Source organism: Monodon monoceros, unplaced genomic scaffold, assembly GCF_005190385.1.
Source record: "Monodon monoceros isolate NGI ecotype Baffin Bay Population unplaced genomic scaffold, NGI_Narwhal_1 Super_Scaffold_19, whole genome shotgun sequence".
Lineage (NCBI taxonomy): Eukaryota > Metazoa > Chordata > Mammalia > Artiodactyla > Monodontidae > Monodon > Monodon monoceros.
Genome location: NW_021703775.1, coordinates 2,400,933 through 2,428,641, shown reverse-complemented (window position 1 = coordinate 2,428,641; position 27,709 = coordinate 2,400,933). Strand labels below are relative to the sequence as shown.

Genomic DNA, 27,709 nt, shown 5'->3' with positions numbered 1-27,709 from the left:
CCTAAGAGGGCAGAGCCATCCTGAACGAGGAGGTGCCGGCACTCACTACTTATCAAAGTGCATCCATTTCAGAGGTAACGTGCCTGCCGTATATAAACATTGCTGCTCTTGAAAAAGACACCTTTTCCTCTGAAAAACGCACCCCTGCATCTTCCTGGGGGCAGCCTGGCTCCCCGTGCCAAATGGGCATATTTCTACACGCTCTGAGGGGGCAAACAAATACTCTGCGAAGGGTTAAGTTTCATCAGGAAGGTCTGACGAGTACCTTCTGTTGTGCAAAAAACCAAGGAGCTAATGTGGATTTTGAACAGGACGCGAGTGAGAGAAAAATATTCCGGGATGAAAGAGCGGCTGGGATGCCAGGCGGGCAGTGCATCTCCCCCTCCTCCTTTGTGCCGTGATTTGGAAAACTTTCAGAATGGGGTGAGTACATATTTTGTTGTTGTTGATCAAGGATTTCTGCATGTTGGAAGGGCTCAGCCTGGATTATGGGCAGAAAAAGTGAACTGTCTCTCAAGGCATGGTTTTGTTATCTGGACTCCAGAAAATGCTTATGTAAATCCCACCCCCAGGAGAAGGAAGGAAATGTGAAGGGAATATTTGCTAAGATTCATCAGATGGAGCCCATGGTTTCCAGCCTGATTTTGCCACTATTTTTCCCACCTGTCCACCCACCCGCTTCCTTCCCCGATCTCAGGAGAGTCTCAGTAACCAATTTGGGGTCTCCGTGTAACACCTGCAAATCTTGGCTAAGTGCCCCCCTCGTTTCTCCTCACCTCCACCCTCCCTCTCACCATCCAAACACTTTGAGTCAGCGCTTCCCATATGATGCCGCTGAAAAGAGGGGGAAAAGTTTTTTGCCTCTATACTGCAAAGGCCCAAAACGTTTGTTTTCTGTTGTCCTAGTTGGTGATCTCTCATCAAATTTGGATAATGCTTTTTTAAAATAAGCTGTTGAGGACTCGATCTGTTTGATGTGTGTGGAACTCAGCCTAAGAGGTAAGAGGGCCACACCTTCTCGGCCGGAATCATAACAAAAGCACCTGCGACTTCCCTGGTGGTCCAGTGGCTAAGGCTCCACTCTCCCAATGCAAGGGACCCGGTTCAATCCCTGCTCGGGGAACTAGATCCCACATGCATGCCGCAGCTAAGATTTCGCAGGCCGCAGCTAAAGATCCACGTGCTGCAGCTAAGACCCGGCTCAGCCAAAAGAAATAAATAATAAATAAACAAATAAATATTTTAAAAAATAACAATAGCACCTGCTAAGAGCCAGAGACTGTGCTACTGAATGTTTTCCACCCATGATCTTGTTGGATCCTAAAATGTGCATGCAGAAAAAGAGAGTATTTATATATTTTATAAATAAGAAGAGTGAAGGGCAGAGGAGTTAGGTGACTTGGTGGAGGCCTCATAGCTAGTCCCTGGGGCCTGTGCCTTTGACGCCCGAACCCTTTCCTCATGTGGGCCCCTGCCCTCCCATAAGGCTCTCAGATGAGCCAGGATTCTGAGCCCGAGACCCACACCGAAAGGGCCACCATTGTGGTTCAACCACCCAGCAGGTAACTGTCACCTTGGTATTTCTACTTCTCACCTTGGTATTTCTACCTGGCACCATGCAGGACATATAGCAAATGCCTGGGTGATCTTGCAAAATTGAATTCGTTTTCCATTTTTGCAAAACTCCTAAGTCTTTAGTGGGAGGAAGAAGTTTGACGTGTCTAATCAATAGATACTCCTAATGTATAGCAAATATATTATGGAATCATCGTTTCTCTTTTTACTTACTGACTTATCAGAATACACAAGGAAGGTCGCCGACTGGACTGGGGGGCCTGCCTAGGTGTGGTCGGGAGCTGGTTCGTGTTGGTACCTTTCCTCCTCACCTAGGTCAAGTATGCCCCTGTCTTTCAAGGGACACCCCTTCCACATGTTTTCCTGGTGGCTGACTCTCGTGTGCTCTCACACCCCAAGGATCACCCTCCTTTCTGCCCTTTCCTTTCGTGGCCACAGTCAGATATCAGAGGGACCTCATCAACCCAACTCTGTGTCGGGAACGGCCTGAGTCTGATGAGAGAGGGGGTGTGACACCAAGCACCGGGGGAAGGAAGCGGCGCCACCAGCCCCAACTATTTCTCAGCTCACAGGCGTCTAGTGGAAGATGCCTGGGTTCTTCTCTCTTCTCTCTCTGGCTGTGCTGGGTCTCCTGCCCCGGGTCAGGGCTTTTCAATGATTCTGAGAAGTTCCGATCCCGTCATTTCAAACCTTCTGGGCCTCGACAAGTGTGCAGGGCAGCCAGCCCATCTGATGTGCCCCTCCACGCCCGGGTGTCAAAGCTGTCCCAGGTCCAGGAATCCCACCCATCGTGGGCTGAGGGGGCCAGGCCCTGGCTCTGCTCCCCCATCCAGCCAAGCCGCCTGTGGAATTTCCAGAGCCGGGCAGAAATGACTACACGGGGGGACTAAGAGAGCAGTTTCAAGGGAGCATGAAGGGGATGCAGGCGTGGGCTCTGGAGCCGGACTGTCTGGGAGCGTTCAGGTTCCTGCAGCTATGAGCTGTGCAGCCTTGAGGGAGTTCCTCCACCTCTCTGAAACTTCTGTGTCCCTACTTGGAAGCTGGAGAAAGTAGGCCGTACCCTCTAGGTTTTTGTGAACATCAAATTGAGATCATTTGCGAAGCATTTGGTACGTACTCCATATTCAGTAAATATTAGTTCCTGCCCATCCAGGGTCTTGTAGATATTAGAATCATTTTACTTCTCCGTAGCTACTAGCCCTGAGGGATACATTCAATTCAATTTAATATATTACATTTTATATTATTAAATGTATATTAATTTACATGAATATTATTTTACTATATAACACAGTATATGTTAATATTTTAGTATATTAAAAATTAATATGTATGTAATATTGATCGAATATGTACCTAATGAATAAATATTGGGCGTCTATTATGTGCAAGGCATGAACATCAGTAATGGCCTACTTTTCTCAGCTCAGGGGACTGAAGCATTTTGACAGAACATTCAGGCTTGCTTATTTAAAATTATGGCAGCAGGGACTTCCCTGGTGGTCCAGTAGTTAAGATTTCACCTTCCAATGCAGAGGGTTGCAGGTTCTATCCCTCGTCGGGGAGCTAAGATCCCACATGCCTCGGGGCCAAAAAACCAAAACAGAAAACAGAAGCAATATTGTAACAAATTCAACAAAGACTTTAAAAATGGTCCACGTCAAAGACAAAAAATCTTAAAAAAAAATTATGGCAGTGAATGATCACAGATGAGTTTGAAAACCAATTCCAAAGTGGGATAGAAGGGCTGATGACAACTGAATTCTGAAGGACTTAGGGGTAGACTCCCAACGTAGGGGTGGGCACCATGACTTTGGGAAATGAAGCTTTTTTTTTTTAAATTGGGGTATAGTTTTACAACGCTGTGTTAGTTTCTACTGTACAGTGAGGTGGAGTTCCCTGTGCGGTACAGCAGGTTCTCATTAGTTATCTATTTTATACATATTAGTTAGTATATACATATATGTCAATCCCAATCTCCCAGTTCATCCCAACCCCCCCTCCCCTTTGGTGTCCATGTGTCTGTTCTCTACATCTGTGTCTCCATTTCTGCCTTGCAAACCGGTTCATCCGTACCATTTTTTTCAGATTCCACATATATGCATTAATATATATTTGTTTTTCTCTTTCTGACTTACTTCACTCTGTATGACAGACTCTAGGTCCAGTCACCTCACTACAAATAACTCAGTTTTGTTTCATTTTATAGCTGAGTAACATTCCATTGTATATATGTGCCACATCTTTATCCATTCATCTGTCAATGCACATTTAGGTTGGTTCCATGTCCTGGCTATTGTAAATAGAGCTGCAGTGAACATTGCGGTACATGACTCTTTTTGAATTATGGTTTTCTCAGGGTATATGCCCAGTAGTGGGATTGCTGGGTCATATGGTAGTTCTATTTTTAGTTTTTTAAGGAACCTCCGCACTGTTCTCCATAGTGACGGAAACGAGCCTTTAGCTGGCGTGTGGGACAAGGTTGTCTCAGCCATCATGGAGTTTCTGTTCAGAGTCATTCATCGAAATAGAAAATATTTATGGAAAAAGAAACTTTATACAAATCTTTTCTGTCCTCAGAGGACTTAAAGGGCACAGTCTCCCCAACATCCAACATTGCTGTGGAAAATTAAAAATTCAATCCGTCAACCAGCTGTTTCTAAATGTACCAAAAGATGGTACAAACCACCTAAATGTTTCACTTTGGGGCTGGAGAAATACATCATTTAGACAGCCTAAAGCACATCATGCACATGGTTCACGAAGAGCACAGCCTTCCTGAGGAATAAAGAGAAAAACGTCACCAGCAAAATTTTCCTATCAGGCAACTCGAGTATACACTTGAGCTCAAAGCAGACCCGCTGAGGTCGCGAGCCTGGGCCAGGGGGCTGAGGAGGATGCCTGAGCTTTTCCCAGGATCCCTGGGATCTGGGCCACTGACTCTGCACCTACAGGATGGCAGGACCCGGGCAGTGAGCCATACGTTCAATATTCTGACTTCATCATTTTGTCACTGTCAAGTTTGATGGTGAAGACAGCCCCCCTGAGAGAGGCAAGAATTTAGAAACATCTGCTCACCTCCCCGGGCACTGAGAACACCCACTTGACACCCAAAATGCCTCCCCAGGCCCTTCCTCTGGTTGGGGGCAGAATTAGAGGAGCTGCAGCTTGTGAGCATTTCAAGTCACCTGAGCACTTAATAATCTAGGTGGTGAAGATTCAGCCAAACCCAGAGAGTCAAGCTTTAGACTGATACGGGGGCAGGTGGGTGAGGAAGGTCAAAGAGGACAGGCTTCTTTTTTTTTTTTTTTTTACGGTATGCGGGCCTCTTACTGTTGTGGCCTCTCCCGTTGCGGAGCACGGGCTCCGGACGCGCAGGCTCAGCGGCCATGGCTCACGGGCCCAGCCGCTCCGCGGCACGTGGGATCTTCCCGGACCGGGGCACGAACCCGCGTCCCCAGCATCGGCAGGTGGACTCTCAACCATTGCACCACCAGGGAAGCCCAGAAGACAGGCTTCTTTGAGACGTTTACCTGCACGTGTAACCTTCATGCCACGATCAGATTCAGGTCATCAACACTAATGCTATTTCATTCAATTAGAATGATTCGCTTAGTCACAGACAACTCCAAACGCATAAGGAGTGGTTGGCTCCAAAGAATTAGGTTTTATAGTCAATGGACAATGTATACACTACTTATAGGTGCCTTAGCATGAAGTTTGAATGTCAGGACCCTTGCAGTCACTCAGTGATCCCAGGCTCACCCTTGCTTTCTGGAACTGAAATAAACACAGGTGGACAAAGAGGAATTAGAACACCAGTAAAAAGATTATGATCCCCGGGGGTAGGTCTGTCATCGGTGGGGTGGCCTTGCACTCACTCTGGATCTCATTTTATCCTGAAAATGCTAGGCCAGCACCCTGAGGAGAGAGCTGTTCAGATCAGACCTTTGTTTTCTGTTTGTTTGTATGTTTGTTTAATATTTATTTTATATTGGACTATAGTTGATTAACAGCATTGTGTTAGTTTCAGATGTACAGCAAATTGGTTCAGTTCTACATATACATGTATCTATTCTCTTTAAAATTCTTTTCCCATTTAGGTTGTTACAGAGTACTGAGCAGAGTTCCCTGTGCTATACCGTAGGTCCTTGTTGGTTATCTATTTTATATATAGTAGTGTATATATGTTAATCCCAAATTCCTAATTTATCCTTTCTCCATCCCTTCCCCCTTTGGTAACCGTAAGTTTGTTTTCGAAGTCTGTGAGTCTGTTTCTGTTTTGGAAATAAGTTCATTTGTATCATTTTTTTTTTAGACTCCATATATGAGTGATATCATATGGTATTTGTCTTTCTCTGTCTGGTTTACCTCACTTAGTATGATAATCTCCAGGTCCATCCATGTTGCTGCAAATGGCATTATTTCATTCTTTTTAATGGCTGAGTAATATTCCATTGTATATATGTACCACATCTTCTTTATCCATTCCTCTGTCGATGGACATTTAGGTTGCTTCCATGTCTTGTCTATTGTAAACAGTGCTGCAATGAACATTGGGGTACATGTATCCTTTCGAACCATGTTTTTCTTTGGATATATGCCCAGAAGTGGGATTGCTGGATCATATGGTAACTCTATTTTTAGTTTTTTAAGGAAGCTGCATACTGCCCTCCATAGTGGCTGTACCAATTTACATTCCCACCAACAGTGTAGGAAGGTTCCCTTTCTCCACAACCTCTCCAGTATTTGTTGTTTGTGGATCTTTTGATGATGGCCATTCTGACTGGTGTGAGGTAGCTGATACCTCACTGTAGTTTTGATCTGCATTTCTCTAATAATTAGTGATGTTGAGCATCTTTTCTTGTGCCTCTTGGCCATCTGTATGTCTTCCTTGGAGAAATGTCTATTTAGGTCTTCTGCTCTTTTTTTTGATTGGGTTGGTCTTTGGACCGTAGGGAAAATGGAGCCAGCCCAGAACAGAGCCACTGGGCTGAGACCATGCAGGGGGTGGAGCGGTCTCTGGGTAACCCACAGAGGGCAGTGGCTGACCTCCTGCTTAAGGAAAGAAATATCTTGGAACAAAATTGTCCCTACAGACGGTCTGCACAGCTTTCAGTGATGATGACAATTCACAGATTGAATGAAGATTAAAAGAGGTAGTGCCGGGCTTCCCTGGTGACAAAGTGGTTGAGAGTCCGCCTGCCGATGCAGGGGACACGGGTTCGTGCCCCGGTCCGGGAAGAACCTACATGCCGCGGAGCGGCTGGGCCCGTGAGCCATGGCCACTGGGCCTGTGCGTCCGGAGCCTGTGCTCCGCAACGGGAGAGGCCACAACAGTGAGAGGCCTGAGTACTGGAAAAAAAAAAAAAAGAGATATAGTGCCTGCGTAGGAATTTGCACCAAGGAATTAAATTACCAATGCTTAGATAATGTTAGCTCTTGTGGCATAGTTATATATACAACGTAAAATATATTATATGAAGTGATAGGGCTATAGGTATTAGCACAATGATTATGCTAAAGGTTTGTTGCGGAAGTTGGTGGGTCACGCGGTCCAGAATCTGACTGTCCAAGTGGAAATTCTCTTCCTGGCAGTTAGCTCCATGGCCTGGAGCCCATCTCTCAGTCTCTCTATGCCTCATTATCCTGTGAGTCCAATGTGGTTTTGTAGAAGTTTCCATGAGGATTACAGGAGATCGGATGTGTACAGCTGGTGAGCGATACTTAGCACACAGCAAGCACTCGATAAATGTCCAACATTATTAGTAAATTAATCATTCCACAGGGACCACCCTCCTCTGCATTTATCATACTGTCACACGGCTTTCATCTAATGATTTAACTTCTCAAACTTTTTTTGTACACTTCTATGAAAGGGCTCATTTATTTTTTTCTTGTGAGATACATGGTCCAAGAATTTCCACTTACAGGTGAAAACTCAGGCCTGTGAGTTCCCTGGCCACACAGCCCACGATGGGTGGCAGGTTCCCTCCTCCTTGCCTGCGTCCTGCGTTGTCCCCATCCCCCACTCGGTCTGCATCCACCGGGGGCAAGGGCAGCGCGTTCGTCCACCTTGGGCAATCCAGAACCTCCTGACGTGGGGACCCCAAGGAGCCTGCTGGGGAACTGGGCTGTGCTCTTTGGGACAGAATTAACAAACAGATAGACAATAAGGGTTCTTTTCAGGAGAGCATCTGGCCATTTCAGTGAAAAACAGAGTGTCTGTAACATCTACAAAGACAAAAGGACCCCCTTGGCAGGTTGGGGGGGAGCCAGCCTCACCCCATGTGGTCCTGGAGGCTCGGCCTCACACCCCCAGCCCTACCCCCCAACAGGTGTGTGAAGGACACGGGGGCTCCCAGGCCTCCCCCAGGGCCTCTGGGTCCATTGGTGGGCTTGGGTTTTCTTTTTTCTGGGCATGTGCTCACCTTTCTCCCTAAAAGTGCTGATTGCCTGAGGGGTTTTATCTAGAGCTTGACCAAAGAATCCCAGTCAATGAGACCTAGCGGCCCAGACTGTGCCTACTCCTCCCGGCCCAGCCCTAAAGCATCTTCCTTCTTTCACCAGCAGCTGCACTTCAGAGGCCCTGTTCTGTCTGTTTCTCTACAGTCTGACCATTTCAGAGCTAATCAGACTTGATGGAAACTCAAGGGTTATCATTTTTTAAAATTTCTTCACTTCCATTTGCCCACGTATTTTGGATAAACAACATGACACAGCCAAGTCACCGTGAATCTCTTCACCAGGTTCGGCTCCTTCAGGCGCTGTAATTTATAGGATTTTACTCTCTACCGTATGGTTGTTTATTTTCCTTTCATGAACGGCCTTATCAGAAGCTTTCTGAAAAGTACAGTAAATTATGTCCACTGGGTCAACTTTGTCTCCAGTTTTATTAATCTGGAAATTATAACTGTAGTGTTTCCTGAAAATGTCTGATACTACAGGAGTCACAAATGAGGTAATTAACATGCAATTTGAAGAATCCATGCCCAGATATCCAAACACAGGGTGAAACAGCAGAGCCACAGGAGACAAACAACCACGACTGAGAAAGTCTGCCACCCTGCTCCCACCTCTGTTTATGCTACCTGCCACTTCCTATGCCCAGTGCTTCTTTTAACCTCAGAGGTAAAGGTTGTTCCAGTGGATAAACACACTGGAGAGAAAGCTTGTCCATCTGGGGGTTTTGAGCATTTTTGTAACCACATCAGGTTTACTGTATGAGACGGGCATCATGGGGCAGTAAAGCCTCTGGTCCAGGACACTGGGCTGAAGACCAGGTGGTCCTGGGGAGTATGGATGCCTCTCTAGGAATAGTCTCCGGGGGGCGGCTCTGACCCTCGGGTGGGCAGCTGAGTGTATTCTGGCAGGTACTAGCTGGGGCGGATGTTCAGGGAGAGGGGCTTGGTAAGTGGACAGTTATCATCAGAGGTCTGGGCAGCAGGGGACTCAGAAGCAGAGGCCAGTGTCCAAGAGTAAGACGGGAGTGAGTATGAGGTGCTTGCGGGGGGTTAGCTGAACATCAGTGACCTCAGGCTGTATGTCTCCCAGGCTTTCTGTGTCCCGTGCAGGTTAGACCCCAACCTGGCTGGGGAGGGGGGCCCTGAATTCACCTGCCGCCTCAACCCTGCCTCTGGCTGGACTGCTGCTCCCTGTCACCTGCACACCCTCCACACCTACACGTTCGTCCCAGGCTGGGGCATGGCCCGGCCAGCACAGCACGGTCCAAAGGTTTGGGGCCAGACCAGGTCCGATTCCAGCTGGACTAAGGGCCCTGTATGACCCTAAGTCAAAGACCCTGAGACCCCAGCAGCTTGTGACGAAGATGACGTGAGACAATGCCGAGTCTCTCCAAGTCCAGTCAACTGAAGGGTCCCCGCATCATTCCCCCCACACTTTGTATTGAATATGCTTTGCTTAATTTTTTGAAATCACCTCACAAGAAGCACAGCCTGGGAAACGCTGAGATTGTTTATGAATCGCCTGGCCCAGAGCCTGGTTTACAGTGGAGACCTAGTCAGTGCCAGCTTCCTGCCCAGCCCCTCAGCTGGGACTCTGCTCTCCATCCCACCCTTCCTTAGATCTGCGTGAGGCCTGTACACTGCCCTGTGCCCAGAATCTCCTGGAAGGAGGCCTGTTTCCACTAAGGTGGGCCTGGGCGGAATTATGATGGAGTCACGCTATAGGCACTGCCCGTGGAATCCAGCACCTGGACCAGCCCTGGGCTAGACCCTTGGTGGGTGTGAGCCCAGAGTGCAACTGGGTGTCAGGTATCTTGGCCTCTGTGGGTCACCCTTCTTTAGGGCCAGCCTTACATCTAGAGTGGGCTTCTGAGTCCCCGCCCTAAATATCCCTATTTCCTCCTTCCTCCTTACAAGCTCGCCATTAAAATCCCAGAGTATGTGGGTCAGAAACTTCAGGTGATGCTGAGGCGGAGACAGAGGTGAGAGCTAACCACCAGAGCAGCAGTGGGACAGCAAGGCTGCAGAGCGTTCTGGAAAGGACATCACTTAGGGCTGAAGAGAAGGATGCCAGCGAGGGAACAGGGCCCGCCTAGGATCCCACTGCTGATAAAAGTCAGGGTGAAAGGCCAGCCCCTCTGCCACTCTGAGACTCTGCTCCCACAGAAGCTGCTGGGGCCCCTCCACCCAGCACTGGGGAACTGGGCCTCTGCTCCCAGACCTGGCAGGTGCCCAGGAATTATTCATTTTGGTAGAAAGCCCCTGGGAGACAAGAAAGAGGGGCTTCTCCATTCTCCCTTTGCTCACCTATTTCTACCCTGGAACAGGGAGAAGGACAGGGGAGTCACCCCCATACAGACAGCAAGCCAGTCAGTTCACAATCCATGCAGTGGAGAGAGACCCTCCACTCCCCCCGAAAGGCCAGAAGCCACCCACAGCCCAGCCAGCCTGGCCCTGCCAACCGCTGAGGGAACCCATGTGCCCCGTGGTCTTAGGCTCTAGAAAAAAATAGAGGATCAGGCAGCAGTGACTCGGAAGTTGGTCCTTTTGTCTGTACTCTGCCGAAACATTGAGATAAAAGTGAGGCACCATCTCAGACCAGATGTTTTGAATGCGTTTCAGCCAATGCTTAGATATTTGGAAACACTAAATGTTAACTGACATTTGTGTCCCTTCAAAGACCAAACATGGAGGCCAATAAAAGCTTCCTTTCTGAGGCCTTAAGAAGATAGGTGAAGAGCTAAAAGTGATGAGGTTTAAAACTCTGAGTCATGTGGCTACTGAAATATCCGAGAAAATGTGTGTTCTCCTACATTATGGATGGAATGGTTGTATCCCAACCCTCCTATTCATACGTTGAAAATTTATTCCCCAATGTGATGGTATTTGGAGGTGGAGCCTTTGGGAGGTGATTAGGTGGTGAGGGTGGAGCTCTCACAAAGGGGATTGCTGCTCTCCTAGGAAGAGGACAGAGAGTTAGCCTCCATTCTTTCCATCAAGTATGAACACAGCAGGAGGTTTGCCGGCTGCAACCCAGTAGAGGGTCCTCGCCGGACCCCAACCATGCTGTCACCTTGATTGCCAACCTCCAGCCTCCTGTGAGAAATGAATTTCTGTTGTTTATTAGCACTGCCCCCCCTCCCCAGTTTATGACATTCTGTTAGAGTAGCCAGACTAAGACACTGAATGAAAATATATTGATACATGTACCTGTTACTGGAGATGTTGTTTAGATCAGAGACATACAAATATGCTTATAAAATAATAAATCGTACCATTGTGATGGATTACACCTTCAATTTTAAAGGCGGTCATTGTTAAGTAAAATTTCAATCTATGGGGACTTCCCTGGTGGCACAGTGCTTAGGAATCTGCCTGCCAATGCAGGGGTCACGGGCTCCATCCCTGGTCTGGGAAGATCCCACATGCCACAGAGCAACTAAGCCTGTGCGCCACAACTACTGAGCCTGCGCTCTAGAGCCCACGAGCCACAGCTTCTGAGCCCACAAGCCACAACTACTGAAGCCCTTGCCTCTAGAGCCCGCACTCCGCAGCAAGAGAAGCCACTGCAATGAGAAGCCTGCGCACAGCAACGAAGAGTAGACCCCGCTCGCCGCAACTAGAGGAAGCCCGTGTGCAGCAACAAAGACACGACGCAGCCAAAAAAAAAAAAAAAATTCAATCTATAGTAGAAAGTCTAGTATCAAAAATATAAAATAGGGCTCCCCTCGTGGCGCAGTGGTTGAGAGTCCGCCTGCCGATGCAGGGGACACGGGTTCGTGCCCCGGTCCGGGAAGATCCCACATGCCATGGAGCGGCTGGGCCCATGAGCCATGGTCCCTGGGCCTGCGCGTCCGGAGCCTGTGCTCCGCAACGGGAGAGGCCACAACAGTGAGAGGCCCACATACCGCAAAAAAAAAAAAAAAAGAAATATATATATATATATATATATATATAAAATAGTTGATACTAGCATTTCTATTACATATAAGTAATCTAATACAGATCGTTGTCATATTTATGACTATAAAATAAAGTATGCCACAGTGGTTCTTTAGGTAGATCTTACTAATAAAACATACAGATAAAAAAATATTTTTTTTTGGCCACGCCGCTCGGCATGTGGGATCTTAATTCCCCAACTAGGGGTCTAACCCATGCCCCCTGCATTGGAAACACAGAGTCTTAACCACTGGACCACCAGGGAAGTCCTCCAAAATATTGATTTTTTTCTACTTGAACTTTTGAACATTTTCCTAAGGTGTTAGAATAAGATCATTTCCCACACTTTCTGTACCTTTCTCTGCCTGAGTTAAAATGCTCACTAAAAGGCAAGCATTTTGAAGGGTAATAACCATGGGATAAGGAAAGAATGTATTCCAGTCGTCCACTCGGGGGAATCAACATTTTTTTTCCTGTTAAATTTTTCATGGAATTCCTGCTAATCGTGTGACAGGTATCTGACAGCAGAACCAGAAGATAAAATAGATACAGAAAGCTATTCGATTAGTGATTGGAAGGAAAGAGGCGAGAGAGTATTCAGTGACTCCTGAAAATTCTCCTTGCTGAACAAATGCAGGTGAGAGGAAACCAATGGTTCTGAGCAAGTCAAGAAATCTGAATTCTAATTTGAGAGCATATGGTGTTGATGGGACACCAAAAGGACGGACTCCCCTCACCCCCTGATGGCAGAGAATTGACATGCAGTTGATGGGTCTGAGGTATCGGTGTGTGTGCCTGGGTGCGTGTGTATTTCCAAACATAGAGGAAACTCCGCTGCAGCCTTGCAGCATGAACCCAGGACAGACTTCTGGATGGGGCCGGGTTCTTCCCTTTCCCCTTTCCAATAAAGGGAAGAAACTGGAGAGAGACCCATTTCCCTCCTCCGTGCCTGGGGATCTGGTATTTCTGGCACAATGGAGAGAATCAGATCCTTGGGCATGAAACCCAGTTGTCTCTATAGAATTTATCTATGTGTGCTGTGTCATAGTCTATTACGGGTTTGTGTGGGGCTGGATCAGATTAAATACCCTGAATCCAAGTCAGCCTTCAGCATATGAAAATATTGGCTTGCAAAGTATTTCTCGGTAATGAATAAAATGCAGAATAATGAACAGTAGCCAAAAAGAGAGAAGATGTAAAGCCAATCAAAGGAAGGGCAGATGTTTCAAACATCTTTTGCTATTCAGGATTGTGATCCAACAAAAGCAATTATGTTTCTGCTTTCTCAATTTCCAAACAGGAGAGAGGCATGTTGAGGGTTTCCGGTGCTCTCACCTCCTCTGTACTTTGTGCGCTGAGAGGGGCGACAGAGGTGCTGCCGACTGCAACCAATGCCGAGCAAGCCTTAGAATTAGGGAGAGTCAGGTGAAGGCTCTGCGGACCACGCAGGTGACCTACATACATTCAGAGACTGCCTGTGTATCTGCATATGTAAATACACAGAGATCAAGATGCCGAGCGAGCTCTGCTTTCCACCGGATAAAGGAATCACAAAAACAAAGCCGTAGTTCTATCCACAAGTGGAAAAGATATTAGGGTAGTTTCTCTACAAGCCGAGGAAGAAGCCTTTGTCAGAAATGAGCGAGGCAACAAGATGGAGTTTCTGGTGTCTTTGGGGCACCTGACTCCGTGACCCCCATGCTTGGCACCAGCGGGGGGCTGGAGAAAATGAAGATGCTATGGTTTGCGTGTATCTCAGACTAGAGCAATAAAATATGTATATGCATACGTTGGGTTCCACCTTAGCAACTGACAACTGCACATCAAAAAAAGGTGTCCTTACTCTGTACGTCACGTGATAGAGAAATCCGGACCGGGTAAAGAAGAAAGAGCCGTGCACGGGAGAACCATTTCATTTTATATGTACAAACATGAATAATTTGACATGATGTTTAGACAGTTTCTCCCTAACTTAAGTCTTTTAATTAAAATGAAAGAAAGGAAATATGCTTTAAATATGAATGCGGGAAGGTGTGGGCTGGCAGCACCAGCCCGCGTGCCCCTCTCTCGCCGTCTTTCGAGAACACAATAAATTCTCGTCTTCTCCCGCTGTCTTTTCATAATGTTTACAGTTGTTTTAGGCACCACATAAACCGCGCTGAGTGTGATATTCCCTTTATTCCATGTCAGGGGCACATATTAAACGAGAGCCCGTCCCTTCCTCTGCTATTTACTTTTGTGGCAAATCAGTCGATGTGTTTTCCTCGACTCACCAGGCGATATTGCAGGGCTGCCTGCAGCCGGGAAGGTAAATGCTAACTTTTCAGCTTCTGCCAAATGGTGCAGGCTGGGCTCAGCACCGAGTGAATGAGAGCGGTATATCGTGGGCTGAAAAATGGGCTCTGATGTTGGCTCTCACATATTACGTGATTATTAAAATGCTGCGCGGTCCAGCCCGTATTATTTCATTTTACCTTCTGCGGGCTTCCCATGGACTGCCTCTGTTTTCTGCGTGCTTAACTTGTAAAATGCTAAACAAGTTGTGCTATTTACCTGTTTAGGATCAAATTGCAAAATGATCTGCTTAGTTCTGTTCTAAATTAAGGTCTCCGTGACATGTCATAGCATTTATCTTTCATAAAATGAGCCAGCAAGGACACTAATTTCCTAGGTATTCAATCACTGCCCCGTGCCACTTGAGAGACAGCGCAGCAGTGAGCCTGTCCACAGTTCACAGCTCACTGACAGCCCTGAGATGGAATCATAAAAGTCAATTAATCATTAAAAGCTGTTACAAGCGCATACCGAACCACTCTGGCACAAAATGTTAATCAGTCCAATATCAATATAATAAATTCCTGCAAATTGGAGCGATCGATACGTTTAGGGCCTAATGAATCCATCGGAGGGCACCGGGCTGCACCGGAGTCCCCGTGACATGGCAGCCAGGCAAGTGCAACATCTCTAGGCTCACTGCCAACAGAGGTCACCCGTCCTAACAGGCTGTTCACTTCAGCCGCAGTTACCACGGTGACAGCATGTCACCGCTGCCCCAGTGTCCTTCTAGGTAGGGTGGAAACCAATGCATCACTGCCCTTGATGGATTTGTCAATAATACTTAGCCGGGGAGGGGGACCGCTCACATAACCCTCGCAGGTCTAAGTCCCTGGGCAGTTTGGTGTGATTTAATTGTCTGAAGAGGTGTGTGCTTCTGCATTTATGCAGGAACTAACCGGTGGTCACAGGAAGAGGGAGTTGGCAGTCTGGCTGGCTGCGTGCAGAAGCCTTGGGAACCCAGCGCAGGCTGGTGTGACATTAACCAGGTCGCCGTGTAAGTCAGAAGTAACCTGGAGCCTCTCAGATGAAGAATTTATTAGCTACAAAATTTTAATACATTACTCATGAGTGGAAATGGAGTCAGGCATTAATCCCTCCCAGGCTGAGGCTCTGCAGCCAGACGCCTGCCGACGGGCTGTGGATGGTGGCCAGGAAAAGTCCATCAGGATCATTGGGGCAGCAGGACCAGTGGCTGCGGGCCTCTGGCACGCCCTCTCGCTCTCTCCCCACCTTCTCCACCCCTGTGACCTCCCCCTTTGCCCAGACAGATACAGGATCAAGAAGCTGGATGCAGACAGGACACACCCAAATGGGGCTTTCAACCAGCCTCTTCATACCTTCTGTTTTAAAACCAGAGTTTTCATGTTTCAAACCATTTTATCTTTTGCTATGCCTATTAAAAAGGACCAGTGAAGGGAGCCAGAAGCAGTTTCCACGTTGCAGACTGAAATGAAACCTCTTTAGAGATAAAAGAAATCTCGGCTACCGGGACTCTGGGGATTCATCGTGTTCCAGAACCTTCACTGTCATTTAACATAAAACATAAAGGTTAACGCTGAATAAAATAATATCCTGGCTGATTATTTTAATGGTCTCCAAGTGCAACTTCTTTTGCTGGGTTGCTGTTCTATAGAGCAGGGACTAGACATGCTTCCGAGGTTTTTAAAATACGTTTCTGCTGCACCAATGGGATGGTTCCATTCGGTTTCGTCCCCAACAGTTACTGGGTGCATCTCACCTGCGGTCATTCATTCCCTTCTAGAGAAATGGAAGCGATGCCCATCCAAAGAAATGTTTATTTCTACGAGCTTGTTATTTTAAAAGGTTTTTTTCTTACCTGGGTAAAAAAGAGAGGAAAAATCATTTTTTTTCTGATGGTGGTCTGAATTACAGGAAACATCAAAATAAATGACAAATTCTACGCTAAAGAAATGACAATTCAACACATTGAGACCGGGTGATGTTCCAGGGTATACAGACAAAGGTAGTGCAGTGTCTTCGCTTAATTGCCCTGACATTGGGCTTCGTTCCTCCAGCTACGCTCTGAGAGCTAAAAATCTCTCATTGTTATTAATTGTATTCCTTTTAGAATGTAATGTCATATCGCTGCAGGCTGATCTAATGAAACATACCCATATTACCAAAATAGGCATATTTCTTTTTGTTCCACGCATTCTATCAAAACTGTCTACCAAAGACATTGTGTTAAAAATCCTTTCACAGAGTCATAGAAAGAATATCTCAGCTACCTCAACATTTCTATTACACGATTACTAAAATGCCCAGGAGGACGAAACAATATAGTGCGAATTCAGTTACCCTATAAGACTTGAGAAATATTGCTAATTCCTGCCTCTGATTTATGTTAATATTAATGCTCGATTACATGCTATGGCTCCTGACTGCATACCAATTCACACAAAGGCAGGGCGCTCCCATGCACCGCAGCCCTGTGCCTCTATTCTAATGAGAATCTGAATTATTTATCTCTATTTATCCTACAGGAGTTCACTCGACCCCAGTCCCATTCTCTTTGCTGACTGCACATCAATGCGTGTAAACATGATTTCAGAGCGGCTGCACACTTCATGTGTCCTGTCCTTTTCCAGCCACAAGGCACAGCTATAGACAGTAGACAAAAATGTTGCACCACTAAGAGAATTCATTTAAGCATTTATTTTAGGTAAACTCTCCTAATTAAGTCAACTTTAACACAGACACGCAAATGGCAGCATGCATATGTGTCTGGCGCCTAGCGACGTCTGGTGAGCCCAGAGGAAGTCAGGAACGGCAGGCCAAGGAGACGGTTAATAAATTCTGTCTCTCCTTTCTGTAACCTCTCTCCTGGAAGACTCGCTGTCTGTGGGGGGCTCTGAGGTTCTGGGGGCAGGGGGACTTCCCATTCTTTGCCTTGTGTCAGCTACATGAAGCTGGTCTGGTGGTTCTGATTTTACACTGATTCTCCAGTCAGCCCAGCGGGTGGCAGAATACTTCTGGGTCCCTCTTCCTCAAGGATTTGTAGAAAGGCTGCAGGGGGTGGAATGATTGGAAATCTTAGGGAGAATTCGGTCTTGCGTCTATGGTGTGTTACTCAGGGTTCTCCAGAGAAACAGAACCAGTGGGACACACACACACACACACACACACACACACACACACACACACATTTATTATAAGGAAGGGACTGTAATTATGTAGTCATGTAATTATGGAGGCAGAGAAGTCCCCTGATCGGCCATCTGCAGACTGGAGACCCAGGAGAACCAGCGGGGTAGCTCCTGTCCACGCCCCAAGGCCTGAGAACCAGGGGCTTCAGCGGTATGAGTCCCAGTCTGAGGGCCAGAGAAGACTGATGTCCCAGCTCAAGTCGTCAGGCAGAGAGACAGCGTCAATTCTCCCTTCCTCCACCCTTGGGTTCTCCTCATGCCCCCAGTGGATCGGACGAGGTCCACCCACGTCAGGGAGGGCCAGCTACTTCATTCAGGCCACCAATTCAAATGTTCATCTCATCCAAGAACACCTTATGGACACATCCAGAAATCACATTTTACCAGCAATCTGGGCATCCCTTAGCCCAGTCAAATTGACCCTTAAAATTATGCATCATGAATGTCGCAGCGTTCTGGGATGGGGAAGATTCCAGAGGGCCTGGAGTATGAGACAGGGTGGGTGGGAAACTGCAGGAACTCATTTACAAAGCTGTGCAAAACTCGTGTTTCTATCAGAAGAAGAGTGATTGTCAGCAATCGGGATTCTCCACCTTTAGGGAGCTTAAAGGGGCACATTACAGGAATGCCTGGTACCAGCTGCTGTTGAGGGGCTGTTACAGGGCCAGTTACTTGGGGCTCATTTTAATTACTGTAGGTTGAATGATTATCTGAGATCACTAGAGTATAGCCTATCTGATGCCACTGACAGGCCCAATGTAAGGTGTACATCAAACAGAATTGAAATGGATAAAACAAAAGGTCCTGGAACATGACTTTGTATTTATATATAAAAAATTTACCAAAATAAAAAAAGAAAAGAAAAGAATTAATGAGCATATAAGGCAAATAGCAATACAGTGGAATGAACCCAGTTGATAACCAATAATTTGTGAAAAGGGAAGTCTAAAACATTAGAATAGTGATGATCTCGGAGAGGCAGCAATGAGTGGTGGCGTGAAGCGAGATCTTGATTCCCTGCCCAGGAATTGAACCTGGGGAGCCCGGATGAAAACCAGGAATCCCAGCCACCACACCCCCTGGCTCTTGTCCCCCGTGAAAAATGCATTCCTCACAGAGGCAAAACTGTAAAAACAGGTACAAACTTTATTATCAGAGACACAGCACAACAACAAGTGGGAGAGCACACAGAGAAGCAGTCTGTTTAGTTAAGACAGAAGCAGGGCAGAGATGCACACGGGAGAGAAAGGGTGTGGGCGTCCCCCCAATAAGGAGGAGCGCAGTAAAGGGGCGGTTACGTCATTCATATAAGGGCAGTTCTTCCGGGTCTCTGTTCACCTCTGGCCAATTATCTGGTTTCTTTCTCCGCACCTGCCCTGCCCTAGCACCCTCCCCAACACGCGTGTGCAACTTTTTTCCAAGATGGATTACAGCCCAGAGGCCTATGGGACGGCCTTAGCATCACCTATTACGGGGTGGTGCCCCCTCCTTTTTGACCCCCAAGGAACCTTTCTGCGCATGTGCAATGTCTCCCTTGCCCCAAGGATGGGAAACGTATGACCTCCTGATCTTTTAACAGGGTTTAGTCCCTCTCTGTCCCTGCCATAAAATGTCCAACAGACGGTTGTCTACCCTATTTCTGTTGCTGGTTTTTATATCGAGGTGCAGATCTCAAAATGTAGACAGGAGTCTGGTCCTAAATATGTAATCCTAGAGCCCATTTGTTTCTTGCCTCAGGAAACGTAAACAGGGGACTGGTAACGAATGTGAGCCTGGACCCCATCTTCTTCTCATCCCAGGAAATGTGAACAGGAGGCCAGTTGTAAATGTCTAGCCTGGAGCGCATCTATCTCCTGCCTCAGTGGGACCAGAGAGATAATAATTTATTTTTGTTTCCTATTATTCCTTAATCAAGTCCTGGTACAATATATAATACAGTACACACACTTCCTGGCACGCCCTGTAGAAATTCAAACTCAGATTGTGTACTGAGATTGGCTATTGGTCCCTGACTTTTATGATTCCAAGTTCCCAAAGGGGATAGGCTGAAGTTCTCAAGCCTGGTTCCATGGTTCCAGAGAGGGGCTGGGAAGCCGAGCAGTTGGGCAACAATGCAGTTTGGGGAGGAGAGAGGGTGAGGCTGGATCTCTGTGTTGGCTGAGTTCCTCAGGCCCAGTCTCCCCAGCTGGACCCATGAAACAGGTGCCAACAAATTGGGAGATTCCAGGGATGGAGCCATTATCCCAGGAATCCTAGCCAGCCCCTAGACCAGCAATCAACCTCATGGATATTTAACCGACACAGACAGCCACCATCACAGCCACGAGGCCCGGCTGGGACCACGATGGGTTTAGAAATGAGCAGCTGGACACCTGGAGCTCAGAGCTGGCCAGCCGCCCGTAGTCTCCGTGGTCTGTTAATCCCCCAAAAACATGACCTTTCATTTTACACAATTGAAGTTTTTGGATTCCATTCATGGCAATCTGGCCGGCTTTCACTGTACATTTTCTTTCTTTGAAAATTTCATTTTATTATAAAAGCAAGGCATGCAGCTTGTAAAATATTCAGACCATACAAATAGGTATAGAGCCAAAGCCCCTTCATTCTTACTGTCCACGCTTGACTACTGTTACCATTTGATGTATGTTACTTTAAATTATATATATATATATATATATATATATATATATATATGTTAATAGGTAACGGAAGAAGAGTTTTGTTTTAACAAAGTTAAATTCCATAGGCCCTAATATTAGACATTAAGGTGTGTATTAGTTTCCTAGAGCTGCAGTAACAAATTACAAACTAGGGGGCTTCAAACAGCAGAAATTGATTCTTTCCCAGTTCTGGAAGCCAGAAGTTCATAATTGAGGTGTCATCAGGGCCACAGGAGAGAATTTGTTCCGTGTCCCTCTCCTGCTTCCAGAGGCTTCCAGCACCCCTTGGCGCGGCTTAGCTTGCAGTTTCATCACTCCAGTTTCTACCTCTGTCTTCACCTGGCTCTCTTCCTTTTGTGTGTGTCTGTGTCTAAATTTTCTTCTTCTTATAAGGACACCAGTTATTGAATTTAGGGCCCATCCTGGTCCAGTATGACTTTATCCGAACCTGACTGCACCGGCAAGGACCCTATTTCTACTTATGGTCACATTCACATGTTTCTGGGATTAGGACTTGAGCAGATTTTTGGAGGGACCAATGCAACCCACAACAATGTGGAAATATTTGGCTGGAGAGAGCCTTCGAAAGTCATGAGCAAATAGGACTGAAACCCACAGAACTGGGATTCCCTGGCGGTCCAGTGGTTAAGACTCCACACTTCCACTGCAGGGGGCACAGGTTGGATCCCTGGTTGGGGAACTAAGATCCCACATACCCCGGGGCAACTAAGCCCAAGTGCCGTAACCACTGAGCCCGCACGCCACAACTAAGACCCAACGCAGCCAGATAAATAAATAAATAAAGATTATTCTGTTTTTACTCACACGTCCCACAATCCAGTCTCTCTGAATCCGCCAGAGTTAAATGTTTCAATGGTACATTTAATCATTTCAACACTCCTCCCCTTAAAGCACTGAATACAAGCTCCAGCCTCCTGAGGGCTTCCTGCCGACGTCGCTCAGGCCCCGTCCTCCCCCTCTCCTGCTTCCTGCAGTTTCCTTCCCCTGGGTCTCTGCTGACAGGCTACTTCTCATGCCTCCTGTCTCAGCTCTGAACCGCCTCTTTGGAGAAGCCGTCCCAGACCCCTCTGTGTGACACCTGCCCCTCTAATTCCACGATTCCATCACGTTCTCCTGAATTCCTTCCCCGCACTCACCACCATCTGAAAGTCTTATTTGTTCATTTATGTGTTTGCTTGTTTATGTTCTATCTCCTCTAATTGCAGGGCAACTTACTAGAGAACAAGGCTCTGACCTCTTACAGCTGTGTGCCCTGGGCACGGCACAAACGTCTCTCCAGAAAAATGTGTTGAACAAATGAACACAGTCTTGTCTCCCCGTTTTCTCCCTGCCTCTTGTGTTTGTGCGGGAAAAGCTATTAATTTTTTTCTTTACGGAGTAGCCACCTATTTCTTTTGCTTTTAAATATGATTTTTTTTAAACTCTCGTGGTGTTTCCCAGGTGTACAATCATATCATATCATCTGCAAATAAGAAAAATGTTGCCTCCTTCTTTCTACTACTTACACCTCTTATTTTGTTAATTCCTTTGAGAAGTACTTCGGGAACAATTTTAAATAATATTGGTGATAACAGGGACCCTTGACCCGGTGTTGACTTTAATAGAAATAGTTCTTTTTTAGGGTTTCACCACAAAACATGACACTATAATACTGACACCAGAATGAATGTGTGTGTGTGTGTGTGTGAGAGAGTGTGTGTGTGCGGTTTGATCATGTTAGGAAAGTATGGACCTAGACCCATTACACGAAGGTTTTTTAAAACTCAGGATTGGATTTCAACTTTCAGACATGTTTTAGCATTTATTCAGATCAACAAATGATTGGTGATTAATAGAGTGGTGAATTATATTTACTGATTTTTTTCTTTTTTTTAACCTCTCTATTGGAGTTTAATTGCTTTACAATGTTGTGTCAGTTTCTGCTGTATAACAAAGTGAATCAGCTATATGTATACATATCTCCCCATATCTCTTCCCTCTTGCATCTCCCTCCCACCCTCCCTACTGATTTCTTATTATTGAACTGTTACTGCATTCTGGAGTGAACTCCATTCAATCTTTTTTTTTTAATACACTGCCATCTCTCTTTGCTAATATTTAATTCAGGATCTTGCAGCGATATGCATGAGTGCCCAGCCATGTACGCAGTTACTTGTGTCCCGTTCCCGGTCTGGAGCTGTCATTGATGAACACACATTGGAATAAGAATATCTCTAGAAGTGAAGTTGAGGGAGAGAAGGAAAAAGAAGAGAGGCCACACAGGTTTGTAATATGGCAAAAAAAATTAATGATTTTGTAGAAATATCCTAAAGTTCAACCACAGTTGATAAAATGCCCCACAGAACTCGTGTGTTCATTCAGAACATGGCTGTGGATCAGAAGATCCAGAGAGGGTACAATCATTCTTCAACAGTCAAAGTACAGAATTGTAGAAGGGAGACTGGAATGACCTTTCGAGAGCATGTGACTACCCTGTCTAAGGAGAATGGAGAAGCCAAGGAACCTCCCACTGGCACACGTGTCCCCAGGGACGACCTGGGTCCACTCCCCTGTGAGCTAATGGTGGTTCGCAAGCAGAGTAGAAGCTGAGATGGACTCCAATCCAGCAAAAGTGAGAAGGATTTCCCTTTCTCCCAGCAGTGTGATCGCTCAGGTTTACCTAAATCCTATTTAAATGTGGTTTCACTAAAGATTTTCCAATGGTCTCCAGCAAAAAAGATGAGAACCAACCCCTAATGTAAGCAATGCATGGAGACCCCAATTATGGTAAAGTATTTAACTTATTTCATGAGTTAAGTCTAAATAATGATGCTTAGTTCATTACAGCCTGATAAAAATACTAGAAAATATTTTGTTTGGCAAAATGGACATCCGTATATCCTTTAAAACATTCTTTTTTTCTTCCTGTCTTTCTCTTTCTCTTTTTAGTACTTGCCCTTTATAAAGATTCTTAGAGAACCAGATGGACGATGGAAAGTCTCAAAATACCAGGTTTCACATGTGATACTAATATTGGGAGAAAAAAGTGACACTAGAAATTATTTAGTTATCCTGAAAGCTGTCACTTTTAGAAAAGAAAGAATTAATTGTAAATATTGTGTTCTTACATTTTCAATACAACTAGTGAATTACAAGGCAAAAATCTCTTTCGATGGTTAGCCCAGGCACTTGCCTCCAACCTGAGAAAGAATTCCTAAGTTTCCTTCTTAGGGGGGAAATTGTCCATGGTCCCAACTGCCCAGAGGATCCCCTGAGAATCTGGACAGGAGCCCAGGAGACACAAGGGAGATGATGCACCCATGTCAGCCTGGGACACAAAGGAAAGACCAGCTGAGGGCTGTGTGAGCCACTTCAAGAATCTGGTGTCAGGAGCCCTCCATCTGGAGTCACCCTCCCTCTGGTCCAGCTGGCCATGGCCCTTGAATCTGTGCTTGCCCTGCAGCCTTTGCCATCCCTGGTCACAACTGATTGCAGCTGCCGGAGCGGGTTTCCCCGTGGCCTCCACCTGCACTGCTGGCTGGAGGGTGCTGGCTGGGCCGGGTCAGGCTGCTTCCCAGCTGGGGCCCCAGCAGCCCATTTTGACATGAAGCCATTTAAATGGAAATCCAGTTTTACAAAGTGCAAATGACTGATCATGAAGACGTGAATGATGCTTATGAGAATTTTATTTAATTTTAAATCAATTGTATATTCTAATTCATTAATAAAGGGAAGGAAAAAGAATACAGGAGTGCTTAATCTCAAATCATTATTCAACTAAGAGAGAGTACTTCTTCATATGAAATTCTTGGGGAAATTGTCAATTTCCCATTTTCCCTGAAAAATCTATTTTTATAGAAGAACTTAGGCCAGGCTCGTTCTATGAAAATTAAATTTGACTTTATTAGATGTTATGTAAACCAGAAAAAAAAAAAGTCCAACCAAGTGCTTGGCTGAGTTTTTCACCATCCATTTTTGTTATCATGTAGATGGTCTAAAAATGGCATTATTTGTGACGAAAAAACTTCATATTGGTAACAATAAAATATCTGAAGAGAATATGATAGTCCTTATGAGAGAATTAAAGGTAAAAAAAGTGCTCTAATGGAGAGACTTGGTTAGAGAGTTGAAGCTCTCGTCTTCCTTGGGCTGCTCTGCTTTCTTTGGAGGTTACGTCAAGGTCAAGCCTGGGCACTGGTGATTGTTCTAGCTCTTCCGGCTTCCCTAAGACCTAGAAGAACTACATATCTGCACGTGGTCTCTCCTCTCCTGTGTGAATTAGGTGGGAAGGAAAGAAAAAGCACCCTCAGAGCCCCTTCCCGTACCCACTCCGCGGCCCAGGGGTCACCCTCTGTCTTCCCCTTACAGCCACGCCGGGTGGCCAAGTCGCTTCAGCTTTCTGGGTCTCATTTCACTCAGCTTCGAAATTATAGTACCTGCCCCACAGGACAGCAGTGAGAGTTAGAGGAGAGATTATTTCTCAGCTACTGCGACCGGAAGTGCTTCGTAGCCGGCCAAAGACACAGTCAGCATCCCAAAAACACCAGCCATGGTTGCCCGTGCACCTGAAGAAGAGGATAAAGCTCTTCAAATGGAAGGACGGTCTTGAATTCATTCAGAGTTTAGCAAATAGTTTTTGTGTTTTTTTCAAATGGAAACCCAGTTGACTCCAACGAAGAGTCAACTGTGTGTGTTTAACACGCAGTGAACAATCACTCAGAGCCGCAAAAACTGGCAAGGGGCGCAGGGAAGGGAGTCTCTGCCATGACTCCACAGGGCAATAGCGCGCCCTTGGGAGGTGGGCCCCGGGCCCGGAAGTGGCGGACGGGAATGCTTCGTAGTTTGATGACTTGGAAACCCCGACTTATCCCCAGGTGCTTCAAGTCAAGTTAAACAGGAAGGTTGGGAGGAGAGTGCAGGATGTAAAGTGGAAGAGAGAGGCCGGTGGTGGTGGCGGGAACAGAGAGAAGGAGCCGCCAAGCTGGGTGCGTGAAAAGCAGAGTCTGGGAACCCAAGCTCATCAGAGCCCCAGGTGAGCAGAGCTCTCAGTCACTGGATGTGGGGCGTATTCTTTCTTCTACTTTTGGTAAAGGAAGGTAGGGGGGAAAGGCTGCAATCCACAGAATCAAAAAAGCACAGGTATGATTTTGTTTAAATTAATATACAGGTACAAGCTGTTATATAACATTATGATATTGAGAATTAGGAGTCAGCTTTCAGAAAGTCTTCACCCTACACACAGACCCATCAATGAAACTGCGCGTGTGATTGACAAGGTCCCGTTTTCCATCCTTTGGGTGGGTGTTCACGCTGCCCGCAGGCTCACAGGGGTTCCAAAGGCCCTCCTGACCTTGGCCTCAGTTCCCCGAGCCCAACACCAGGGTGAGTGCAGCCACGGAAGCCGTCTCTCTGGGGGTGCTGGGTGCTGGGTCTGGTCGTCACTGCACGGAGCGGTGGAGGGGTGGGGAGGGGAGGGGAGGTGCCGAGCACAGGACAGAGCTCATTGGAGCAACTAACTCGCACCTGATGTTTGAATAAGGGAGGGGCTGGGCCAGAGCTCAGATCTCTCCCCTTATGTCACTGGCCACCAGTCCACGTGCAAGGCTGTCCCTGCACCCACCCTTAATCAGTCTTTGTGTCCCCACCTCAATGCTGTTGAGTGCCGTCTAAAACAGCAATTTTAGGGACTTCCCTGGTGGCACAGTGGTTAAGAATCCACCTGCCAATGCAGGGGGCACGGGTTTGAGCCCTGGTCCGGGAAGATCCCATATGTTGCGGAACAACTAAGCCCGTGCGCCACAGCTACTGAGCCTGTGCTCTAGAGCCTGCGAGCCACAACTACTGAGCCCACGTGCCACAACTACTGAAGCCCGCATGCCTAGAGCCCGTGCTCTGCAACAAGAGAAGCCACAATGATCCCGCGCACCGCAACACAGAGTAGCCCCTGCTTGCCGCAACTAGAGAAAGCCCGTCCGCGGCAACGAAGACCCAATACAGCCAAAAATTAATTAATTAATTAATTAATTAATTAAAGAACAATTTTTAAAACCGTAGGGTGTGGGTGACCCCCTCAGAGGTCGCTAAGAGGTGGACAGGGGGCCTCTGGTGGAATCAAGTACACGGCACACTGACCATTCTTCCTCTCTTTCTTTCACGATTCCAAAGGGTCACTTTTCTGCCCATTCTTTAGGATTTGAAAACAGGACTCAAGATGTGTATTCTCTTTATTTTATTATTGTATCTCATCTTACCTAGTTTAACTTGATGTAAAGGCACTCCAGCCCTGAACAATGAACTGTGTGTGGCCTGGTCATACCTGCAGTGTCACAGGACGGAGCGTAAATGTGAGGTCTTCCCGTTCGCTGCGGATGCCCCTTACCTACCATTCCACTCACAGTTCAATTGAGGATGTAATGATGTCAGCATCCTCTTGCTTCTGAGCTGTATGACATTCACTGAGTCAAGGCCATCATCCCCTTGCAGGCTGGTCTGGATTTGCCCTAGATGGAAGATTCTGGAATGTGTTCAAGTATTACTCATCTTCAGGTGTTTTTTTTTACCCAATAAATTTTAATACTTGAATTATGACTCCCAACATTCATGGTTTTATTTCATTTACCTAAATTGAAGAGGAGAAAAAGTAGTGGGGCTTAATGAGTGACCTTCCAAAGGATTTCCAATGTCTCAGATGCTACATAATTCAAATAAGGCTTGATTCCCCTTGCCCTGCGGCCCACAGACCAGAGGTAGAGCTTTGTCACCCCGACAAGCAGAGTGGGCTTGTTGGGTTTTTTAAAGGATAGGGTCCCCAGCTGCTGTTAATGCCACTGTCACTTTTCTCCCCTCCTCTTAGAGCTTGGAAAGCACATCCTATGAGAACATTTAGGTCACCGGCTCTGAAGTAATCACCTAGTCCAGGGATTAAACAATCGGCGCTCTGCTGCAGGGTGTGGTACCGAAAGGAGCATTTTACAAAAATATATATCAATGAGGTTGATTTACCAGGGTCTCAATGAGAGCTGAGACTGTCAGCATTTGTATCTTTTAAAACTGTTAATAGAGGTGTAATATACATAAAGAAAACATAAATAGGTGTCCTAGGTGTACAGCCTGATAAATTTTCACAAAATTAATTTATTCTTGTTATTTGGATTAATAGATCTTTATATACTTCAAATATTAACAGAAGCTAAGCACGGTTTGATCATCCATCATAAAAATGGGAAAAAAATAGTGCCCATATATACAGAACCTCTGTCTCTGAATAGAGGCTCATTTACAATGAATGTCCAGTTTTTGAAACCTACATAAGGTGCAGAAATGACAGCTAGATTTTCTACTGTCCCTCACATTCTGCTTTCATTCCAGCTCTTCTGACAAAGCCACATACTTATTTATCCTCCTTGCATATGTTCTTGGGCTAGTTCTGTTGAGTAGAAAAGCAGTTTCACTGAGCATCTCTGTTTTATTAAGTTTGTCAAACAACAGAATATTGGGTCTGTTGGCCAGAATTTGTTAATCTGTTATCACGGCTCTATCCCAATTTCCCAACACATTCTTGGGT

General features: G+C 46.3%; 1 long non-coding RNA gene across 2 annotated transcripts; it reads left to right on the top strand.

Moving 5' to 3' along the window:
- Positions 1–25,456, top strand: LOC114901055. Of its 2 annotated transcripts, none has more exons than XR_003794998.1 (3): positions 1–423; positions 22,273–22,428; positions 25,020–25,456. It is a non-coding gene; the product is annotated as an uncharacterized LOC114901055 (long non-coding RNA). The 2 variants fall into 2 exon arrangements; XR_003794997.1 differs by lacking the exon at positions 25,020–25,456 and adding an exon at positions 23,095–23,874.
- The last annotated feature ends 2,253 nt before the right edge of the window (positions 25,457–27,709 follow it).